We start from the raw sequence: 23,532 nt of genomic DNA on the forward strand, positions 1-23,532 counted from the left end.
CTTCCTCTCCCCCCTACTCTACACCACTCTAGCTAGCTAGCCTCTGGACTTGCAGGTTAGCAGAAAGGTAGTAAGCGCTGCAGCTTCTGCAGTGCTTTTGCGGGGGGGGGGGGTCACGCATAATTACAGCAGTCAAGAGGCTAAAGTGGCAACGCCCAGGGAGCTCCAGGGGGTATGTGTACTTTCGATGCGGTGCAAAGTCCAAGCGAGTTTCTCGCGTCGCCTTCAGTTGCCACGCTCCGGTCATGTATACACGCGCTCCGAATCACCCCCCGACGCTGTGTGCCAGACAACAGCAGCAGCAGCAGCAGCAGTGGGTAAGTCGCAAGAAGAGGAAAGAAAGCTTCGCTTTAAAAGGGTTTTTTACATTATGTACACGGGCTCCCGGTATGGAAGCCCACTCCATGTCTGAGTTCACAACACGACACATCAGCCTCTCTGATCGAAAGGTCTCCGTTTTTTATTCCTTCGTCTTCTAAGCTTAGGTGACTAGACTAGGGAATCTGATGACTGTATCGCAGCCAATCCCAAACGTCGAATCGGTCGCAATATCCCGCCCAGGATTTCACGCCGTTCCGTCGAACTACGACTCCGATGGTATGAAATATGTAACCGTATTGCAACCTGGGAATCCAAGGTCGGCGCTGTTCTTCGAAAGCCGTCGACTTGGGCTCCTTTCATCCGCGAGTTCAGCTAGTCATATTCAGGTAGAGGTTCTTGACCCGTCGGCGTCAAAGCTGCGTTTACTTCTGGATAGGCGGGTCATGAATGGGGTGGGTTGACTCTGGTAAACGTCTAATAATTGCTAACAAGAGCTTCAGCAGTAAGCGACGACAGCGCCACAGCTACGATCGCCCTTGGGCGCACCATTCACGATGCGGCGCAGCCGTTCCGCCTCATTGCACTAACCCCCTTCTACTAGCCTTCTATAGTTCACTGTAGCGGTGGCACCAACAACTTCAGCCAGTTCGTTTGCTCGCTCGCAGGCAGTGCTCGTGTCGCGGAAGGAAACACCAACCCATCTCGACACCGGAAGAGGCTCCAACGTGTAGTCGACGCCACAGGACATTTGGGTTGCCTCAGGATGTCGCAGAAAAGGTCCATTGCCGCCTTTTTCCTAGAAGCAAGCGGGTCAAGCAGCAATGCGTCCACACCAAGCTTTCTGCTTTATCACTAGGAGCTTCGGAGACGCTCCATGAACAAGAAAATCCTTCTCAGCGCTCCATTTTGATTCCACTTGAAGAGACTATTTACAGCATCACTTCTGACGACGCTTGTCCGTCCTCGTCGGTGCAAATGGACAGTGAATGCGACGACATTTCCGCATCGTGTGCAGCAAGGGATTAACCTGATTCTGCGACCGAATTCACCGCCTCGGATGTGGATGTCGACTATGCAGGCCAGTTGGACATTTCGAAATTTAAGACAGAGTCACCCACACAGTCAATATTGAACCCATTTCCATCTAAGAAGTACGGCAAATTGAGCAGAAGCTTCCAATCGGACTGTTACCGCCTATTTCATTGGTTAAAGTACAGCGCGCAGGCTGACGCAGCTTTCTGTTACCCTTGCAGGATGTTTTCTACTGGTGCCAATGAGAAATCTGCCTTTGTGAACGGTGGATACAGTAACTGGAAAAAAAGCCCTAGAAAAAGATGCTGGTTTCAGAAAGTACGAAAACTCACTCGCGCATAAGTCTTGCCAGACATTGTGGGTTTCCTACACGCAGATGAAGTCAGGAGGACAGAGCAAGTCAGTTGCAACACATCTGAGCGACGTGTACTCCAGGGACGTGCAGGAAAATCGTCTCTATATAGCAAGAGTAGCAGATATTCTGCTATTCACTGCTGTTCAGGGAATCGCTCAGAGGGACCACGATGAAAGTGCCACAAGTGAAAACAAGAGAAACTTCGCTGATCTCCTCAACATGTTTGGCAAAAATGACGATAATATCGGCAAAAAACTGGATGGAGCAGCGAACGCGAATTACGTTCATCATTCGATACAAGGCCAGATCCTCCCCCAAATTCTCAGCCACATCACATTAACAAGTATAAAGGAAGAGATGAAAAGCTACAAGTGTTTTGCACTTGCTGTCGATGAAACCAAGGACCTAAGCAAGACGGAATAATTCAGTTGTAGTAAGGTACTACGCAAGTAGGGCTGTCTTTGAGCGTTTTCTTGGATTCCGCAACGCTGAGCACTTGGATGCAAAGTAACTCCTGGGCTACGAAAGGGAAACGTTGAATCGCTGTGGCATATATATTTAGCTGTGCATTGCTCAAACATATCATGGTGCGAGTGAACCTCTAGGGGCGCCCAGGCGCTGTTCAGGCAGGACGTGCCGCAGGCAGTGTACGTCCACTGCATGAACCACAGCCTCACTCTAGTCATCGTGGATGTCTGCAAGGTGATAAAACCGGCGAGAGATTTTTTCTCTCTTTTAGAATGCCTCTGTTTTCCCGAGTGGACCTTTAATTCACTTTCTGCAAGTAGATGTGCAGAAAAGGTTGCCTTTGCCAGTGATAGAGCTGTAGCATCTCAGCGATACACGATGAGCCTGCCATTGCTGCGACTTGCACAGCAATGAAAAGCTTTCCTGCTATCCTTGTATATCCTTTCCTGCTATCCTCGCCGAAGTCATCGCTACAAACAGCAGGCGGGCAACGGAAGCTAGGGGTCTGCTTGAGCAAATGAACTTCTCGTTTCTCTTCCACTTAAACCTATTTACCAAGGTATTCAGCCGCCTTAAGGTTATTTCGGACCTATTGCAAAGTAGAGACTGCAATATTAGTCACGACATGCCTCATGGCACGCACAGCCATTGACGAGTTCTCCGAAATGAGAAATTCGCAGAACGCATTTGACGCTGTCTGGGCGCAAACCGGCAGTATTTCTGAGGAGAACGGGGTGTCCCAATGAGAAAAGCAGAGAATGACGCGCGTTCCGCTTCAGTTAGAACAGTATGTACTGAGCGATTGGACGGCCCGTTGAAGAAGAGTCTCCAGATGCAAAGGAAACATTCAGAGTCGAAGTTTTTTTTTTTAACCCGTTTTGGACCAGCAGACTGCGGAGCTGGCTAGGCGGTTCACGGATAATAATGATGTACTCTGCGCCGGAGTGAGAATTTTATGGACATCTCCTTACTCAAGCCTTTCGCCGAGCACCATGCACGCGACATCGAAAGCGTTGAAGTTGAGTGCAAGCTGGTAACGAAACTTCTTCCGCGCATCGAAGCGGAAAGGAAGTGGAAGATAGAGACACTGCTGCAATTGGTGACTGTCTTGGGAGAATATAAACTATAGCCTTCCATGAAGTGCACAAGCTAGATGTTATCGCCGTGACGATACCGACATCGTCATCTTGCGAGCGCACGTTTTCGTGCCTTCGAAGACTGAAGACTTATATCTTCGCAGCAATATGATGAATAACCGTCTGAGCGACCTAGCTGTACTTGCGGTTGAGCGATCTCTTGTCAATAAGATAGATCTTCAGCGTGTTGTCGACATGTTTGATGCTGCGCACAGTAATCGACGTGTACGTCTTCACTAGTATGTCGGTATAATGATACCCCATCGTATCTTTGCGGCGCTTTTGTGGGAAAATTGTGCGGCACGCGCGTAGGACCGATACATATACCGGTACCAGAACACCCACTTCACCATACAATAAATCCCGCCTGTGTTTTGTCTTCTACAGTCAGAGTGTAGGCATTGGCATCTGTGGTTGTGACGAAACCTTCCTCTGCCCCTGTCATCGCTTTTATTTTATTTACTCATTAGTTACCTGCATCACCCCGTAGGGCATTACAGCAGGGAGGTTACAGACTTTAATAAATGCATGAACAAATTATTTCAATGCGTGGAAAAAAGCATCATTTTCTGTAATGTATACAATGCTCGATGGCAAACTGTTCCAATCTCGAACAGTTCTAACAAAAAAGGAATAACGGAAGACGTGCCCCCCACAAGAAAATTCCCTGACCTTCAAACAGTGGTCAAGTCGCTTAGATATGTAGTGTGGTGCCTGGATATATTGTTCGCGGTTTATATATGTTTTAGAAGAATAAATATCGTGGAAAAATTTTAATCTGATATGCCTTCTACGATCCTTCAACTTTTCCCATTTAAGTTTAAGTTTGCTTTCTGTCATGCTAAGCTGCCGGCTATAGTTACCAAGAACAAATCTAACTGCCCTATTTTAGATTTTTTCTAATTTATTTATAAGCTCAGATGTATGTAGGTCCCAACAAACACATCCATATTCAAGTATTGAACGTACATGACTGAAATACAACGGTGTTTTTAAGTTACTCGGTAAATGACAAAAATTGCGCCGCAAGAATCCCAAAACTAACGCTGCCTTATTTCCAATATAGTTAACATGCTTGTTCCATCGTAAATCAGTAGTAAAAAAACACACCTAGATATTTAAATTCCTTGCTTATGTTTAGAGTTAAATCATGAATTCTATACCTATACGGATGATTAGCTCGTTTTCTTGTGAAGGTGACGTGAACAGTCTTAGTTATATTTAATGACGTATCCCAACGCACATACCAGTCTGCTATAGTATTTAAGTCAACTTGCAGGATTTGTGAATAGGAAATCGCATCTACGACTCTATAAACAACACAATCATCGGCAAACATCCTGAATGAAGACTGTATACCAGTTGAAATATCATTAATATACAACAAAAACAATAGTGGCCCCAACACTGAGCCTTGGGGAACTCCTGGCGCAACTGATGCATACTGCGAGGATACACCGTTCAGAACAACAGCCTGTTTCTGCAATGACAAATATTCGGCAATCCACGCTATTATTTTACCACCCAAGTTATATGCTTTTAATCTGGAGAGTAGGAGGCTGTGTGCGACTACATCAAATGCTTTACGGAAATCTAAGGAAACGCAGTCCACAACTTGCTGCTTATCAACTGCCGAGGCTAAATCGTGAATAAACTCTACCAACTGTGTATTGCAAGATAAACCACGCCTGAAATCATGTTGGCTTAGGAGATTATGCTTAGTTAAATGGGCCATAACGCAATTGTATATTACATACTCCATAATTTTGCAGGTTATACTAGTAAGGAAACGGGCCTGTAGTTCTGAACGGAGTTTCGCACCCCACTCTTATGTATGGGCACGACTCGCGCTAATTTCCAATCATCAGGCATGTCGGCTTCATTGAGGTACTTCTGGAACAACCAGGTGAAATAAAAGCATAACGCGTCCACATAATTTCTTATGATAGCGGCAGGAATGTCATCAGGGCCGCATGCCTTAGCCTGGTTCGCATCTTTTCATAATTTACGGATACCATCGACACAAAAGGTGACTTCCTGCATGCGGTCTATTTCAGCAGGTAATTCAAAACAGACAGTACATGAGCTAGACGCCAAAAACACAGATGAAAAATAACGGCTAAAAATTTCAACTGTAGACTCATTATCAGGAATAATTGTTTCCTAATTTTTCAAAGCATGAATCGATCTGTTGTCCTAGCCATTACGCTTCATATACAAGTCTTTCTCCTAGATTAAAAAATACGAGTCCTTAGCGATGTCGGACTTTTGTATAAATTCAATTTTTATTGCTTTCAGCAAGGCCAAATGCTCTGGCGAATTGGACGCCTTGTATCTTTGATAATTTCGTCGCTGTCGTCGAACAAGGGCACGTAACTCTGTGCTAAACCAGGGTTTGTGTCGAGCTCGCCTACTTGATATAACTCGTGATGGGTCAAAAGCTTCACGTAGTTCAAACATCTTCAGTTTGAAAGTATTCCACAGCTGTTCGATATCTAGATTATCTGCGAGTGCATTAAAAGTTGGAAAGAACGACTCGAAAGCAGCGCCAATCGCCTGCTGTAGGCATAAATCTTTCGACTAGGTGTTTTTGCAACCTTCACATACAGAACTGATAAATCTGCTAGAACAACGTTGTGATCGCTCAAACCTGGCAACACCCGTATATTGTATACAACATCAGGTACGTTACAGAGCAAAAGGTCGAGTATGTGACCTGTTCCGTCAGTGCGCGATGGCTCGTGCACATACTGAAAGAAAGTGTTCTGATCTAAAATATCAAAGAAAGTTGAGTATAGGCTCCCTCGAGCAGCATCCCTTGGTTCCCCAGCTGACCAGTCAATATCCGGAAGGTTAAAGTCCACCCCTAGAACAAGGCATTCATTGTTAATAGTTTCAAGAACATTGGATAAATGAACTATTGGTTCTACAGAAGGACCAGTAGGCCTATAAAATGACCCAAGAACAATTCCTTTCCCATTCGGCAGCCTTACTTTACAAAAAAAAAAAAAAAAAAAAAAAATCGATTCAGTTTCATTATCCTGAAATTCCATTTGCACGCTCGGGATACTATTATGGTCAAGAATAAGCACCCCTCCGCCTCGTGCACAGCGGTCTCGATGAAAACACTCGTACGTGTCCGGAAATACTTCAGTGCTTGCGATAGTCGGGTCAAGCCAAGATTCTGTTCCCAAAACAATGGTCGGTTGGATGGTACGAAGAAAAAAAGTGAAAATCATCAACTTTATTTTTTACACTGCAGCAGTTAACAGAATGCTGACAGGGCACATCGCAGCATTACCAGTACTTTGTCATTGCTTACGTGCAACGCCGGCTTTACTGTCCCATTGAAAGCGCCTGCTCCCCAAGTGAAGCGTATCAAACTTCAGAACTGGTTTCAAGCCTTCCTCACTGTTTTGTTTGGCATACGCCCATAATTTCTTTCGCTTGTCACGGACAGTACGGGAAAAGTCTTCAGATATAGCAACGTTCGATCCCTTGAGCTTGAATGCTTTTGCAAGCACAGCTTGGCGGTATTTAAAAGAATTGAAACGAACAATGATGGGCCGATTTTTTTCCTTCGCAGAATTTACCCAGCCTGTGTGCACGTTCAATATCTAACGAAGGTAATTCAAGCTTCGCAGTGCAAGCTTCGCAGTTCGAAAGAGACTCCATACAGGGTGCTGTCCAAGGCCACGTCGGTGGCCTAGCTTGTGTAGTGAACAGTGTATAGAAGGATAGTAGTTATTTGCATTTGTGAAACCTGCTGTACTGCATGCCCAAATGTGACACTGACTGAAATGCCTGCTGAGTGCTCTATTTTTGCAGTTCTCTCCTCTCTTATATTTGGTTTTGTTATTATTTTCCTATATACCTTATTGTCATTCTTTTTCCCATTTTCAGCATTTGGAATCACCAGCTGGCGCCACAAGCGTGTATTATATTATTTTTATTTTTGTAATCTAGGGCGTCTTTACCAAAGTTGTAATTGATATACACATTGCTTAGAGCCGTTAGTTCTCTCTCCTGTTGTGAAATATACTCTTTTGTAGCTATATTGCGATCTAGTTAACTGATGTTATTTTGTCGCTGCTGGGTACATGTTTATTTTTAATTGAATACTGTTTATGTACGGGCTGTACCATGTATTACATAAATTTTAATTTTCTTAGCAGAAGCACTGCTGCGTAAATATGCTAAATTTTAATTTATATTGTACTGCAATGATGGAATAGCTTATTCACAATGATGTGTTTAGAAGGCCTTCATCCCAGTTAAACATAGTCAAAACACAACGCATAAGTTTCCCGCCTCCCTGCCCCCCCTCCCTGAACGAACTGACTTGTATGTTCCCCGCCTCCCTCACCCCCTCCCGGTAAAAAATCCTGGCACCGCCCCTGCAAACATGGCCTCTGCTGTCCTCCCGCTCCTTCATCAATGCTTTGCAGTGCGAAGGATGCGGCGCCGTGGGGAGTGCCCACAACGCTCCGCCTTCTAAATGTCACCGTAGCGCGCTACAAATTTCATTTGGATGTTAACGTAGACGGCACGACTTCCGCTTTTGGTGCCTCGACGCGCTAAACGTAATTATAAAAACCTAGAGCGCTATAAATACACAGGTCGTAGAAAAACATACCACAGCGCCTGTGCCGCGTTTCTTTTTCTATGTCCTGTGTGTTTATGGCGCTCTAAGTTTTTCTAATAATGCATTACCAACTAGCCTACCTATCTATCCTTTTGCTAAACACAAGCCAAACGCGGTTGCTCTCAGCGAGCCGCAGTGCGCTTAGCCAATGGACTCGTAGCGGCACCCCGCGGCGGCCGCGGTATCTACGCCATGTAGCCGACCGACGAGACGTTCATTTGAGGGATCGCCAGCCATTTTGCGCGCAGGCGCGAGTAAGAGCGGGCGCGAGAGGAAAAATCTGGGGTCTTTTGCTCCTTGAATGTACGACCCTGCCTAGGCACCACCGAGGAGGTTTCCTAGCGCGTGTTGTAGGCGTTTGCCCTAGGCGTGCCGGCATTGCATAGCGGGGTCGAGTTTGTTTACGGTCGGACGCTGGCTGCCGGCGCTGTAAAATAGGTGAAGCAGTGGGCATTGACGCCCGATTTGTAAACAACATATACGTTTCTGTGGGAGCAGTAGCGACCGTAGTAGATAGAGCCCGGGCCGCATATATTGAAAAAAGTCATGGGACGCGGTAGTGCTGAACTTAGCGCCACAAGTTGGCGGCTGGACGTAATTATATTTACTCAAGCGTGGTTTTGAATAATTGTAACAAGGTGTCATTATTTCGCATTATTGGCGGTGCCTCCAGGACACCGAAGCTAGAACCCGAACTGGTCCGTGGGTTGGAGCTCGCTGAAGCCTGCGCGTGCCAGGGGTGTAAGATCGGCTGTCCGCTATCGCGGACAGACAGTTTTTTTATGTGAACACCCCCTGGCACGCTTCGGCCTCCACGGCCCGAACCCACGGGCAGCTCTGCTTCCAGCTTTGATCCCCCCGCTACCCCTCGGGTGCCCTGGAGATCCTGCGCCGCCTGCTTTATTATAACCGCAGGTGCTCTCCCGAGGCCTCCGTGTGCCGGTTACATGTGCCCTCCTGGGGGAGTATTCTGTAAGAGTCCACCTAGTGGACTGTCTATTTCGGCCGCTGCTGATTGGATGCAGCTCTACGAGAGAGGAGGAGACGAGCGGCCCGAGCCAATCACCAGCGGCCGAAATGGACAGTCCACTAGGTGGACTCTTACAGAATACTCCCCCTGGAGCAGTGCTTGTAAAAAATCCAATCTATCGTCGCGACGAAAAAGCGACCCGCAACTTATACAACACCAGTCAGAACATTGCCCCTTTAGACGCAGCGACCACCAAGGGGCGTCCGCGCGCACTGCCTCACCGCGCGGGCAGCCAGCGGTTGAGCGTAAACACATTCGACCGCACTCCGCAATGCCGGCATGTTTGGGGACAAACGAATACAACGCGCGCTAAGAAACATCCTCCGTAGTGCCTAGGCAGAATCACATATTTAAGGAACAAAGGCCCCCAGATTTTCTCTGTGGCAACCGCTCTTACTTGCGCCTGCGCAAAAACGTCGAACGCCGCGTCCCACTTTACCTACTAGCAATTGTAAAAAATTGGAGGACGCTTAAGCTTCGCCTTCAACAGTGGAACGCGATAGCGTTATCATACCCCGTTCGCACCGCCCACTCATTCGCTCGGCATGCTCTTGACGAGACGAAGGGGAGAAGCGGGCGAGTGGCGCGCCATGTGTCTGGGCAGCGCCGTACATTGCGAGGAGGGGGGGGGGGGGGGGTCTCCTGTGTTTGCCGCAAGATGGCCCTGCGTGTGCGCCAAGCGCAGAAATAATGTAGCGGAAACGTACTTCGCTACTCGTTTAACTGCGACTTCTGTAATTTACATGCGCATAATTACCGATATACACCGCAGTATAACCTTCTACGGCCCTTCTACGACCTTCTACGGCCTATGGCCCTAAATATTCCATTACCTTGACATGTTCAAAAAATCGGCGGAGTTGCCCTTTAAGTGCCTCTTCCGGAAGACGAACAAAAACAGCAGCAAGAGATCGAAGAACCTCCTGCGGGCGCCTAACGATCGCGCCCGGCGCTCGCATTTACGGCGAAGCGTGCCTCGAGAGCGACGGTGCATAGTGCACAAGTGCGGTCGTCGACAGACGCGAACGGGCTGCAGTACTCTGGCGCTGCAGGTGGCCCAATATGGCAGTACCGAAAGAAATATGAAAAAGTGCACCAGTGATGTCGATCTAGTAGTCAGTCTGACCGGCTTGTTACCGATCTCTTGCAAACAAATGACATGAAGTTTGACTGGCGCCGTGTTAATGTACTGCTGTAGAGCAGCCACCCGTTTGTGGAAGGTGCGGCAGTTCCATTGCCAAATTTCGAGATATTCGTGATGTGCTCGCGTTCTACTCACCATGAATGGGACTCGACCACAGCCACCCGAAGTGAGCGGACGTGCCGTCGGCGCTCTCCGGACCCCGAAATCTGCCCGAAGAGAACGTACGTGCCGTCGGCGCGCACTCCGAACCGATCCGACGTGAGCTTTGGCTGTCGCCCCCTGCCCGGGCCTCCCGAGGCGCGAGCTTTGCCCGTCGCCCGTCGCCCGGGCCTCCCGAGGTGCCGTGCGCTGTGTGTGCCAGTCGCCACGGAATACGCACGAATCCCCTCCGTATGCGCCGCTGCCGACCGCTAAACCTACATCCGAACCTTTTTGGACCGTATCGATGTCGGAAAGTCTGCTCCTGGCCAGCCGCCGCACTGGGTCTTGCCTCGCTAGAGGCTAGGCCAATCACTGGTAGCGCACCCACCCCCAACAGCCATGGAGGTGCAATCGCAGGGCGAAGACCTCGACCCGACAACGTTCAGACCCAGTGAGTGGACCACGATACTCCGCGCGTACAAGGGAGGCAAACCAAGCCTGGAAACGCTGGTTGTGCCTCCTCATGCAGCCCCTGTTCGAGATAGCCTGCCGCGCCCGCCGTCGGTGCTCCGGCCGACACTGCCCCTGCGACCTTCAAGCCGACATACCGTGCTCAACAACAGCTGCGCGTGACGCACGCAATCGCATTGCGAAGTAAGCAACTTGCTTCACTCCCTCCCGGCACTATAAGGGTAGTCTTCCGACCAAGCGGAGGCCTCGCTTTGAACGGAGCCATGGCGCAGCCACTCATGAAAGCTCTGCGAGTCACCGCCGCTGACCGGGACCTAGGAGAGTTTCACCTCCGGATTCACCCGACGAATAACACCTTCACGGTCGCTACACCTCACGAGTCAACGGCCCTTCACCTCGTCCAAATCAAGGAAGTGATCCTTCAAGAAACCAGTTACCCTGTCGCCGCCTACATCGCACCGCCGCCCGCTGCTGCGCGCGGAGTCATCTCGCAAGCCTACTGGGCGGAAACACCGGAAGAGATGCTACAAGACCTCCAGAGTCGCAACCCGGAAGCTGATATCATCGCAGCCCGCAGAATGGGTAGGACCCTTTCCATATTGATTACATTTGCGCATGGCCCAGTCCCTCACACCATACGCTACATGAGTGTAGTGCATAGACGCACGGCGTACAAGGGAAGTCCAGACGCGTGCACAAACTGTCGTCGACCGGGCCACAGACACGACGTGTGCCCCCACCCCAAGAGTGGTCTCTGCCCGCGGTGCGGGGACAAGCATGAGCTGCAAGATGTTCCCTCCTGCATCCCGATCTGCATTCTCTGTGGGGGGGCAGCACCTCACGGGCACCGGCTCGTGCAAGGCAAGAAATACCGCCACCAAACGACTTATCCCACCGCCCCAGAAGTCAAAGTTTCCTACCAAGAAGGACTTTCCCCCGCTTAGCACGACCCTCCCGTCTACCGCTACATGGGCTTCCAAGGTTGCCAAGACGAACATCATGACTTCCCAGGACTCGGACGTGAAGGCTCTGCGGGATGAGGTAAGGCAGCTCAAGGCAGCCCTCTCTACCTCCACCCCTGCTCTACCCCCCACTCCACCATCCCCATCTTCCTCATCTAACCCGTCCGACCAACCTCCTCAGAAAAAGAGGAGGCCTGATGAGAGCCCAGTCCAACCTATAGACCTGGAAGCCAAATTTCAGGACCTCGCCCAAAACCTAGAATCCAAGTTCACAGAGCGCATTACTGCGCAGGTCACTGCACAGTGCCAGACTATGATTGAAGCAACCATTACCGGTATAATAGATAGGGTCATATCTAGCATCATGGCCAAGGTTGAGGAGCGTTTAGCTAACCTTATATCTGGACTGCCAGCGGCCTCTCCTCCCGCAGTCCCGCCTTCTGCACTCCTCCTTCGCCCCGCCACCCTTCAACATGGCTCCTCCGAGGCACCATAATTCCTTACAAATTATTCAATGGAATTGCAGGGGCTTTCGGCGAAAGCGCGACCCTCTGCAGCAGATTATCGCCAATTCTTTGTCCCCACCAGACATTATCGCTATCCAGGATGCCAATGTTTGCAGGCAACTGCCAGGATACGCTGTTATCCCCTCTGACTCCACTGATCTTCCTCGGGTGGTTACATACGTCTGTAACACCTTGCATTACGCGGAGCACGACGTTACCTCTCCTATTGCTCACACCTTCATCGAAATTTTACCCCACACCCCTGCACAATCTCCCCTGTTCATGCTTAACTGCTATCTTCTCCCACGACAGCCGATTCACCTACTTGCTCCACTCCTCAAATCCGTAACCCAAATGGCCGGATCAAACCCCCTACTGGTTGCCGGTGACTTTAACTGCGCTCACGTGGACTGGGGCTATCGACGCACCAACCACAGAGGCACAGTTTTATACAATAATACACTATTACTTCACCTGACCATCTTTAATGATTTTAGCCTACCTACGCGGGTTGGTAACAGTGTTACTGCCGATACTAGCCCAGACCTCACGCTTGGTAGAGACTTGGCTCACCTACAGTGGGAAAGAACGCAAGCCACACTAGGCAGCGACCACCACCTGATTCGCATAGCGGTGAACTATCGCAGACCTCAGCGCAAGTTTACCGCTAGGCACACTAATTGGGATCAGCTCCGTAAATTTAGGCAAGCGCAGCCAGCACAGGGCCCCTTCGACCTAGACACCTGGACTACTCAGTTACAGAAAGACATTCGCCAACATACCCAAACGCTCGATACTACCCCAGACACCCCCGTTATCGACAGTAAGCTCGCCCACCTTCTTGAAGCTCAAGAGAACATAACGCGAAGGTGGAGAACTCAAAAGCACAACAGGAAACTAAAACTCAAACTCACCCAGCTTCAATCCCAAATAGAACAACACAGTGCCATTCTTTGCAAAGCTAACTGGGCTCAGGTTTGTGACGGCCTCCGAGGCAATCTCTCCACAACCCGTGCTTGGCACCTGTTACGCCATATGCTCGATCCCACGCAATCTAAAACTCAGACGCGTCTTAGCATTCGCCGCCTCACTCATAATCATCGGCAGGACACCGACGCCTTCCTCGCGCAGGTGAAATGCACCTATACCACCCCAGGTCCTCCTTGCAAACATCCCGAGTACACGGGCTCACCCCAACCACAGCTTGACGCTCCTATTACAGAATCTGAATTTCGCGCAGCCCTATTGAAATTGCGCAATACCACACCCGGGGAAGATCAAATTACGAATGCTGCCATCCGAAATCTTGATGATGTCTCCATATCTCACCTCGTTACCTACTTTAACGAGTGCTGGGAGGCAGGTACCCTCCCTGCCTCCTGGAAGCATGGAAAAATTATATTTATCCCAAAACCTCACAAGCCCATCACCCTCGAGAACATCCGCCCCATTTCTCTTACATCTTGCCTCGGCAAGACCTTTGAGCACATAATCCTTGCCCGACTGACAACGTACATGGAAGAAAATCACCTTTTCCCCCACAGTATGGTCGGCTTTCGTGCGCATCTATCTGCGCAGGATGCCCTACTTCAAATTACGCACGATGTGCTTGATGATACCATCCCCCATCTTACTAAAGCCATCCTGGCGGTTGACCTCATTAAGGCATTTGACAGAATTCGACACGCTGCCATCTTACGGGAACTGCAGGAACTACAGGTAGGCCCTAAGACCTACAACTACGTTCGCGCCTTCCTCTCTGGCCGCACTGCCTCCTTGCACATTGATCAGCTCAGCACACCCTCTTATACACTCGGTGAATTTGGAACCCCGCAAGGCGCGGTCCTCTCCCCCCTTTTATTTAACATTGCTCTCATCCCCTTAGCCCAGAAGCTCAATCTCATCCCACACCTAAAACATACTCTGTACGCTGATGATATTACCGCATGGACCACTCATGGCTCAGACGGGGAAATTGAGGAAACTCTACAATTAGCGGTCGACACGATCTCCGCTCACGTATCATCTATCGGACTCGAATGTTCCCCCTCTAAGTCCGCGCTCCTCCTAATTAGACCAAAATCTGCCGCTAACTCACCCATCCAAATCACTTTACAAGGATCCCCTATCCCCATCACTCCCACCCTGCGCATCCTTGGCCTCTACCTGCAGGATTCCGGACGCAATGACCATACCCTTAAAACACTGAAGGCCTTCACGCAATCAGTGTTGCAGCTTCTACGCCGCGTATCTTCCCTGCACAAGGGTTTAGACGAAGCAGACAACATGAAAGTTGTACATGCTTTTACGCTTAGCCGCATTCTGTACGCCACTCCATATCTCAAGCTGAACTGCACGGAAACCGAGCACGTGAACGCCATGATCCGCCTTGCAACTAAGGCAGCCCTCAACCTGCCTCGCAGCACTAGCACAGCCAAACTCCTTGCACTAGGCATGCATAACACGCTTCCTGAACTAGTTGAGGCGCACCTTCAGACGCAGTATTTAAGACTTGCCGCGAGCGCCACTGGCCGCCATATCCTCGCCTCCCTTCGCATCAACATACCCGCTAATCAGTCAACCCTTATAGCCATTCCTCGACACATTCATACACCCCTTGTAGTGAAACCCCTTCCTCGAAACGTCCATCCCCAATATCACATCTCTCGCCGCGTAGCTCGCGCAAATGCCCTCCACAAGTATTACGGACAAGTCGAGAAAGCCATCTGGGTGGACGCCGCATGTACAACGCATGAAGCTGTAGCAGTTGCTTACAACCCAACCTTACCCCGACCCCTAACTCACCATCTTCCCTCGGGCTCTACACCTGAGGAAGCAGAGGAGACCGCCATCGCCTTAGCCCTTGCCCTTTCGGATGCTGAATACATCTTTAGCGATTCAAAGACTGCTTTGTCCAACTTTGCCAGAGGCAGAATTCACAGCCCTGCCTGGAATTTGTTGAACATCCCCACCCAGAATTTACCACGCAGGGTTGAGCTCCGGTGGGTGCCGGCTCACTCTGGGAACCCCGGAAACGAGGCTGCCGATAAATTGGCCCGAGGTTTAATTTGCCGGGCTCAGGACGGCCTCGATCCGGGTTTCTCGAGGGAGCGGGTACACAGCTTTGCGGAGCTCACGCAAATACCCCGTTTGGACCGTCGGACTTACCCTCCTCCCCACCCCTCCCTGACGCACTCCCAACAGATCCTCTGGAGACGCCTCCAGACCCGCTCTCTCCCATCCCCTCAGCTGCTATCCCACTACTGTGGCATCTCCCCTACATGCTCCCTATGCGGAGACCCTCACGCCACACTCTCCCACATCCTTTTTGGCTGCCCTGCCGATCCTCCCCCGCAGGGACAGCCCGCCATCTCAAGCTGGGAGGACTGGGAGGTCCTGCTCTCGTCGACGGACCCAACATCGCAGGTTACTGCGGTGGCTCGTGCTGCCGACGTCATGAGCAAAAGGAGCATGAACGTTTCGACGTAGTGCGGGACCGTGCGGTGGTCCAGGGACCCAGAGGAGTCCAAACTCACTTGCTATGAATAAAGTTTTTCTGTCTGTCTGTGTCCATGAATGTCCGAGGTCGGTATGGGTCGCGGACGGCGGTTAGATTGAGCACTGGGGCTAGTGCTGGCTCGCTTTCGAACCGCGCTCTTTACACTGGCCACGGATTCATCGACGTAAGCTTTTAGGCTTTGAAATTCTGCGTACATCTGCTGCTGAAAATTTTGCATAGTTTGTAATTGATGCACAACTTGTTGGAGTGTGACCTCCATGGAATTCGGCGTCGTTATAACCTTGAGAGGCGCGCTTGCTGCTTTAGTGTGTGCTGTTTTGTTCGGTTCGGTGCAGCGACTAGCTTTGAGGGAAGCCAACTCGCTTAATTTCTGGCAAGCTCTCGCGCAGAAGCTTGTTTTCGTTAAGGATCTTCTGATATCCGGGATTTTCTGTTACAAGAGCAGTAGGAGAAGCGACTCGTGCCCAGCTTACCGTGCTAGTTTGCGGCGCTTGCTTGGTCACAGTGTCAGGAGCCCCAGATTTAGGCGACTTTGTTGATTGGGAATGAGGTGGGTTTTTGGCATTGGAGTTCCTTCGTGTCCGCGATCTGGATCTGGATCGACGGCGAGTCCCTAATACCTCTGGCGAGGGATCCGATGCGGATTCTCCATCATCGGAACTGAACCAACGTAGGCGTTGAGGTGGCTTCGTTGAGCTGTCCTTCCGGGTAGTCCGTTGAACACCAGTCCTCGGCGTTCTTTTGCTTAGGGGTTTGAGGCGTTTCTTACAACTTCGACCTCCTGTCATGTGACCCTCCCCACAGGCTGCACACTTGGGAACGCACTCGTGTCCGGCTACAGGGTCCCGTCGTCCACATGTACGACATACTGGATTGTCCATAATTGGCGAAAGGTTTCCTCGTTTCACTGAAACCGCACCGAAACGCGACCATTCGTCCTTGATGTGGTCGTCGCGGGTTGTTGATCATAATGCCGACGCCTTCGTTCGCTACTGCACTGGGCCTTTCTGCTGCTTGCTTAAGCGGCGAGCCGCGTGGTGGTTCGGTGCTTTACCTGACTGACATAACACAGACTGGACTGCTTCACACTTGAATTCCTTCACTCAACCTCAGCGTGCGTTTGCCACGCCGACTATGTGCGCATATTCCAAAACCCCCGCAGCAGACGCAACCGAAGCGAGCTGACTAAAGCTACCGCTTGCCTATCACTTGAGGGGCTATTTCCCATCATCCCATTCCTCTAAATTTTTTTACTAGGCTTCAAAATTGTCACGTGACGCTCCCTCCTAGTATTTTCCATCCTCCATGGGTAGGACTCGCGATACCGAGGCGCCGAGTGAAAGGGCGTGTGCTCTCGCGCAACCGAGTTGCGGGGAGGGAAGGGGAACTGTGCAACTATCTAGAAGGTGTTCGACTTTCGCGCGTGAGCTCTCGCACATACACGTTTCCAACCAGCAAAAGTGGCGGTGGCACGTGGATGTAGGTTTAGCACAACTACAGTGTACTAGAATGGGGCAGTGGGCTTACTCGCCAGCGGAGGCAATGCGGTGCGGTGGCTCCGCGAATGTCGACAATATGTGCTTCTCCGATAGCCTGGTTACGCCGATGAACACTTAGTCACTTTACACTGGTATTCTTTCAAAATACTATCGTCATTAATTTGGTGAAAATTAGTTGACTATTACTGGTGAAAATGAAGACTAAAAGCCAAACAATGCAATCTTCCTTACCTCAGTAAGGAAGCCTTCATTGCAGCGAGGCCACCTTATCTGAAAGCTTCCTTACTGAGGGGCCCTCGGTGAAGGCTTCCTTGGTGCTTCCTCAGCGTAGGGTAGCTCCGAAGCTACCTTCGTGCGTCCTTACGCCGCTCCTGGCCCTGAACGAGCGCTTCACCTCACTGCTTAGCCACGTGACGTTTGCTTGCGCATGCGTGCTGTCGCCCACCTGCGGAGAAGCGCGAGCACGGTACGCCTTGCCAGGCATGTTCGTTTCAGTCACGCGTGCGGCATGAAAGCGTTGCAAAGGCGTTCCACGACGCCGGCGTGCCAACGTTGCTGAAGAAGATCAAGTTTTGCACTGTAATGTGGTACTTTTTTTACATTTAGTAAACAAAACTAGAAGAAAGCGTCCATGCATCTCTCTATTAGCTCTTCAATTTAAAAGTTGTGCGACGATACAAGATTCTTTTATTGAATAATGGTGTTCGCGTAAAGCTTTTAAGAGATCATTTCGAACCCAGGCATGCAGCAACCGCTCCTTACGTGAGGACGGGTGAAGGGAGTGTTAGGAGTACGCTTGCTTTCTCCATCGGTCCTTCGCTGTAAGGAGGCCTCACGTAAGGTTAGGAAACGCTCGAAGGAAAGGAACGTTTGGCCCTAAGCCCCCCCCCCCCCGTCTGGCTAGCGTACCTGCATTTTTTAAGCTCGGCTAGGAAGTATGTGCGCATTGTTTTCTGACTAATTCACTGGTGGACTACCTGACATAATCTTGATACAAAATCATTTTAGGTTAGGTCGACATGACATGAAACCGTATATTAGGTCACCGGCCATCTAATTAAACAAGATTGTTTTTCGAATAAATTTTTTTACAATTGCCTGATAATTCGCAAAATTTTAAGGCCCCTTCCGGATAAGCAAAATCCGTCGGCGACGACTTATAAGAAATCTAGCGGTTAGGATAGGCAGTAAATCGCCGAAGCACTGGCGTCGTCCTTTTCCACAAGGTACTGTTGTGGCAAATATTTTGTGGCCTAAACATATATAGTGCTTGCTAAAGATATGTAAAGAATCTCAAGTGTGGCGAAATTAAAACTGACAGTTTTCATAAAAAAAGCGCTAAAGACGAAGACGAAGGAACACATACAACAGAACTGGTGCCAGTCATGGGTTTCTTCGTCTTCGTCTTTAGCGCTTTTTTTAATGAAAACTGTGAAGATGAACCAACTCGCCCAAATCAAGGTAGTGTGAACTGCTTCGACCTGAAATCAACAGCAGCGCAAGGAAAATGAAAGCTTCTGCTAGGGTCACTCTGCAAGCAAAGCTTCCATTGAAGTTGTCTGTGGCGTCACCTCTTGGATGCAACGCTAACAGCGTCAGTGGAGCGGCTCAGTCCACTGTCCCCTTCTAGTACACTGCAGCACAACCACGGCCGGACTCGACTCACTCGCTCCTCCGCGAGGAGAGAGTCGAGTCCGGCCGTAGCACAACCGAATTGGGGGGGAGAGAGAAAACGTACTTGCGCTCGCTCGCTCATTCGTTCTTCACTCAACCGGTCCCTCGTTCGTTCCATCGCCCGTACGCTTGCTAGCTCGTTAGTTCGGGCTATTCGCTTACACTGAAATTATCGTTCATGATTTCTGCACAACGTTTTACTGTACTGCACAATGTTCAGTAATTACGCACAGTTTCCTGGATGTTTGCGACCAAGTGGCTGTACTTTTTGTATGCGACCGATAAACTACGCGTTCGGTTCGCACAACTCATTGAAAAGAACGTACCTACCGTACATACGTACATACCTTTCAGCTGGTCGGTTCACGCGGATCGCGCTGCTAGACGCTATCATGAAAACGTAAACCCTACTACAGCATAATTTTGAATTCTTGAACATTACCAACAGGCATTACATCTCTAAACAGCCTCGTACGTCGTTTAATGCCAACATTGCAGCGAAAGCAGAGCACCCTTCCAGAAATACAAGTGCCCAATCTGCATATTTTTGACATCTGGTTTAGATTTCTCATATAAGTAATGGCCGCCTCATTGAGTAATTTGGATCAAGGGTTGGGGTTGTGCTAACTGCCTCAGGCAATCTTTAAAAATTTGGACCAGCTAAACAAAACAAAAAGACAGCCTATATACGCCATGCGCAGAACGCCGACAACGCTGCCTGTCGCCAAGGCTGCGAAGCGTAGGCGGGCGAGCACTGTCCCTGTTAGCGCCTATGCGCGTGCTGTCATGTTTGCGTTCTTGATGGTAAATTAACGCTTCTGTCAGCGTTCAGCGGTGTCTTGAAGCATCTGTTGCGTAGATGGGCGCTTTAACACGTACGAAAACTCGTCAGGCACACACGTGCTGCTTCGCGAGCAAGAGCGACGGCGGCGGTGGATCGCGGATGTTCGACGGAGAACATAAGCATAAAAAAAATTAAATTATGGGGTTTTACGTGCCAAAACCACTTTCTGATTATGAGCGCGCCGTAGTGGAGGACTGCGGAAATTTCGACCACCTGGGATTCTTTAACGTGCACCTAAAGCAAAGTACACGGGTGTTTTCGCATTTCGCCCCCATCGAAATGCGGCCGCCGTGGCCTAGAACATAAGCAATCGCGCTTTGTTTACTGCAGTTTCAAAGCGATCACTGTTTTTATTTTTTGCTTCATGTTTGCCCCTTTGTGAACGTTTCCACGTTTAAAGTTAAATTATATCATTAGATTATGGTGTTTTATGTGCAAAAGCCACGATCTGATTATAAGGCACGCTGAAGTGGGGGACTCTGGAAATTTGGACCACCTGAGGTTTTTTAACGTGCACCTAAATTTAAGTAGACAGGTGTTTTCGCATTTCACCCCCATCGAAATGCGCCCGCCGGGGCCGGGATTCGATCCCGCGACCTCGTGCCTAGCAGCCCAACACCTAAGGCATTAAGCAACTACGGCGGGTCGTTTAAACTTGGTCGCCTCGTCTACAGTCCAGAAACGATAAACCTTAGGTTGTTCTTACTGATGAGACGCGATGCCCCCTTTTTTAAAAAAAAAAAAAAATGCGAGAAGCTAAGCCAGAGAATGCGGAGCGAACCTGTGAAGCGCTCATTGTGTTTAGACGCTTTGAACAAAGGGCTCCGGGTTAAAAAGCAGGTGACAGCGCCTTCAAAAAACAATTTAAAAAAAACGTCCCGCAATCACCTATGCGTTGCACGGAATCGGCTGTTGCTCTACCTATCGATGGCACTGAAATGCCACCTGCGGCGTATAACGTTCGGTGTACGCTCGCCTCCGCTATCTGCATGTTGACTGTACAACCTGGCGTCTGCGGGCATTAAAGGCTTTTGACAGGGCATTCAACCTCGTTTTGAATGCCTCTTAATATTAGTTCGCTGTAATGGGAAACGCCTGAACTTCGAAGCCCTGATGTCTGCAACTAATGCATATTCACTTCACCCCGGCTGTGTCATGCCTTGTGGTCAATTCTGAAAACTTCATGTTTCTTTTTTTCTTTTTGTTTTCTTGCTAGTGGTGGTAGCGAGTGCTTGTTCTAGTTAGTTATTTGGGGCTTAATGGAGCAAAGGCTACTCAGGCCATGCTGCGCCAGTCACAAGTCTGCAACACAACGCAACATTAAATCAGGTAAACCTGCAGTGCATTATAGTTGATGTAAATAGCCAGTAGTCTCTAAAAAGTCAACGTTAGTATATGGCACTAGCGAGTCATCTGCCAGTAATAGGGCAGGTTGTAAAGGTATATGTAAATTATATAGGTTTTGTAAAAGCTTCCGTCTCTGAGTAGTAAAGTGTGGACATGTCATAAGGATATGTATTACTGTAAGAGGTTCATTGCATTTTTTGCATGTCGGCGGGTTTTCTTTTCGGAGGAGAAAATTATGTGTTAGATGTGTGTGTTTAATCCGAAGTCGACACAGGATCCCCTCACAGAACTGGTGGGTGCACGACTTCCACTTGCCAATTATGGGTTTAGTAAGATGAAGCTTGTTGCTTATACAATTGTCCCATTCTTGTTGCCATTTTGTCATCAAGGCCTTCCTAATCACAGCACTATCCTTATATGGAAGCGTTGTGTTTGTTGTGTATTCATGCGCTGCCATTGATGCACATCTGCTGCTTCATTACCTGGTATACCAACATGGCTTGGTACCCAGCAAAACCTAATTCATATGCCATATTTGTCTGATGTCACCATGTTTAAAATATCCCCTAACAGGGGTTCACATTCAGATTTCACGTGTAGAGCCTTCAGTGTGCTTAATGAATCAGTGTATACATGTATTACTGTGTTTTCATGCTTGTCAGCGATGATCTTTTTAACTACAGTCCATATTGCGTAGACTTCAGCTGTGTAGACAGAGGCATGTTGTGGTAATCGAATACTTATTTCCCAATGTTCCGTTACGGCCCCCACACCCACGTGTTCTTTTGTTTTAGAGCCATCAGTGTAAGATTCCATGTAATTTTGATATTTTTCCCGAAGAGCGCGGAATTCTTGTGCAATATGTTCATGTGGGGTGTCTTCCTTAAATGTGTCAAAGTTCAGTCACATTACGGTGCGAAATCATACCACGGGGGCAAAAGCTGTGGCTTTCTGGCAACCTGGAGGACTTTGGGAGGAATGTCATAATCCTGAATATATTCCTCATATCGCAGGACAAGCGGCTTAATCAAGTTTGGTTTGTATAGTGTAAGCGTGAGTTCCACTGCGTGACAATGTTGAAGCCTATGTGTTGTGGTGAGGACTGAATTCTGAGTACGTAAGAAAAAGTTAGTAGCAGTCTGCGCTGCTGTAAAGGAGGTTCATTACAGTCAACATATAAGCTATGGACAGGCGATGTTCTGTAAGCACCACTTGCCAGTCGAAGCCCAAGGTTATGAACTGGATCAAGTTGTCGGATGTAACACTGTCTGCGGAACTATATATGATGCTACCATAGTCTAATATGCTACGCACCAAAGTAGGGTAGATGCGTAGCAGGCATTTACGGTCAGAGCGCCAGCGCTTCCGGGACAGGACTTTGAGGATGCTAAGCGCATTGTTCGCTTTAATTTTAAGGTTATTTATGTGGGCGACAAAGCTTAACTTTTTATCAAACAGAACACCCAGAAACTTCGTGTTCTTGTTTTACCTGTAGTGAGGCTTCCTGTAGCTTAAGGATGGGATCTGGTTGTAGGCCTCTTTTTTGTGTGAAAACAACACTAATAGTTTTTTCACTTGAGAAGCGAAAACCGTTTTCAGATGCCCACTGCAGCAGTTTGTTTAATGTAATTTGAATTTGCCGTTTGCAGGATGCCAGGTTCGATGCACGACACACAATTTGTAGATCATCCACATATAATGAATGCATTACAGAGGATGGAATTACATTATTGACTGAGTTCATTTTTACCACAAACAATGCTGTGCTTAATACGCATCCCTGTGGCACACCATTTTCCTGAATGAATACATGTGACAGCACCGTTCCTAAACACACTTGGAATATTCGGTCCGACATGAAATCTGCTAGACATTTGAGCATTCTACCACGGATTCCTAAATCTGCTAAGTCCCTTAAAATATCAAACCTACATGTTGCGTCGCGCGCCTTTTCTAGGTCAAAGAAAACAGTGAAACAATACTGCTTGTGTAGAAAGGCCTCATGTATCTCGTGTTCTAGCTGGACTAGGTGATCCGTTGTAGAGCGATCTTTCTTGTACCCACACTGATGGTTATCTAGCAGGTTCTCCGTTTCAAGGACGTATGTCAATCATGTTTATAATGGCTTCATAAGACTTTGCAAGACAACTTGTAAGTGCTATAGGTCTGTAGCTGGTTGCTGTTGTGAGAGGTTTTCCAGTTTTCAAGAAAGGGATCACGATGGCTTTCTTCCACTCATTCGGCATTTTTCCCATTTCCCAGATTATATTAAAAAAGCGAAGCAAGGTTTCAACTGCATTAGGAGATAGATGAGCGAGCATTGCGTAATGTACTCTGTCCAGACCAGGTGCAGTTTTTTTGTCAGTGGTGAGTACTCTATTGATTTCCTGTAGTGTTAAGGAGGCATTATACGATCTCTCTGAACTTCCTGTGGTTG

General features: G+C 48.9%; 1 protein-coding gene across 2 annotated transcripts in view; it reads right to left on the reverse strand.

Moving 5' to 3' along the window:
- The window catches only part of LOC126545559 (uncharacterized), a 41,319-nt gene that overhangs the window by 12,040 nt on the left and 5,747 nt on the right, over window positions 1-23,532 (reverse strand). The gene's annotated exons all lie outside the window — the stretch shown is intronic.

This window comes from Dermacentor andersoni, chromosome 1 (genome assembly GCF_023375885.2).
Source record: "Dermacentor andersoni chromosome 1, qqDerAnde1_hic_scaffold, whole genome shotgun sequence".
NCBI classification, from domain to species: Eukaryota; Metazoa; Arthropoda; class Arachnida; order Ixodida; family Ixodidae; genus Dermacentor; species Dermacentor andersoni.